Source organism: Bison bison, unplaced genomic scaffold (assembly GCF_000754665.1).
Source record: "Bison bison bison isolate TAMUID 2011002044 unplaced genomic scaffold, Bison_UMD1.0 scf7180017864020, whole genome shotgun sequence".
Taxonomy (NCBI): domain Eukaryota; kingdom Metazoa; phylum Chordata; class Mammalia; order Artiodactyla; family Bovidae; genus Bison; species Bison bison.
Window position 1 is genome coordinate 1,519,459 of NW_011494592.1, and position 1,691 is coordinate 1,521,149.

Below are 1,691 nucleotides of genomic sequence, written 5' to 3' on the forward strand. Positions count from 1 at the left end.
GGACGCCGCGCCCACCCCCGGCGCGGCCCCGCCCATCCTTGGTGCGGCCACTCCCACCACCGGCGTGGCCCCGCCTCCGCCCCGTGATTCCGTGCGGCCGGCCCTGCGGCTGGCTACGCGGTGGAGGATTGTACCCTTAGGCTCGCCCGGCACCCTTCTCGGGCCGGCTCCCTGAGCCTGAGGGTGCGGGGCTGGCTGGAGGAGGGGGAGCGCGGCGGCGGGAGCGGGCCCTGGAGAGGACCGGAAACTGGGGCGGTCCTCCCGAGCCCAGGGTCTCTGTCGAGGGGCGGGGACTGGGCGGTGTCGGAGAATCACTTTTCAGGGGGTTTGCTCCAGTAGCTTTCCACCTGCTATTTTAAGGGGACATTTTATGGATTAAAAGCAAGTTCTAAGGCTTCATTCTGTGTCTACGATGCTCTTTTACTCTCCTGCTTAAAGACCGCAGAGAATCAGAAGCATTCCGGTGGCTGCTGGTTTCCTTTGGAGTGAATGCTCCTTTCACCTTCTGAGACCTCCTGGGTGGCGCACAGCCGGGGGTTGGAGGTGACTTTAGATTCCTTAGGTCACTGGCATGGGGCTTCCCTGGTGGCTTAGTGGTAAAGAATCCACCTGCCAATGCAGGAGACACAGGAGACTGGGGCTCAATTCCTGAGTGGGCAAGATCCTATGGAGAAGGAAATGGCAACCCACTCCAATAGGCTTGCCTGGGAAATCCTATGGACAGAAGAGCTTGGCGATCTACAGTCCATAGGGTCGCAAAGAGTGGGTCACAATTGAGCGACTAAGGTTGTTGGTCCCCTGCATACAGGCCCTGGGGAGCCCTGAATCTGCTCTGCTCTTACCAGCAATGGGTCACTCGTTTTCCCTTCTTCAGGCCGATTTCTCCTTATGAGTGAGGGGAGGGTGGTACTTTGAAGTCCGTTCAGTCCTGATCTCACTCTAAATTCCTTTTAGGAAACAATTTTTGATGCATTTGAGGGAAGGAGAGAGGATTTCTCGCAGACGTTCCTAGACTTCCTTATAAATTACCCACATCAGCCAGGCCCCTCACATCTCTTACTCTTCTTTAGCGAAAGAGCATCCTGGACCTGCTCTCCCAGTGCTCACGGTATTTTCTTAGCATATTAAGAGTGCTCTCCTCCTTCGCATTTTGCCTTTATTCCCAGGGGTGAGTACTTGCCTGTTTTGTGCACAAGCTTCCAGTTGGGCCACTATCTGGAGGCATCACTGGCTGTGAGAAGCTGGCTCAGCGGGGAAACGAGCAGGCCCAGGAGGGCGGGGGGTGATTACATTTCCTCACCCCCAAGCCCCACCCTCAGCAGTCCGACATCCCTGAGGAATGAGAGTTGGTAGATAGTCCCCCAGCTTCCTCACCCCTCCAGTGAATGAATCTGAGGGGAGGCATCCTTCTACACTTTAATTCAAGGTCATCGGCAGAAGCATTCCAGTTGTCCACAGCTGTAACCTGTTCATTCATGCATCTTCTCTTGTTGGATTCCTTCCTTCTTCTGGTTTACTGTCCCACCTCTCTTGGGATCACTTACCAAATAAACTCCTTGCTCTCAATCCCTTTATCAGGGCCACCTTTTGGGGGAATTCAGGTGAAAACATTGTAACTGCTTCTCTTAACAGCCAGTCATCTTAAGTATTTATTTATTTGGGTGTGGCATGCAAGATTTTCAGTTGTGGCA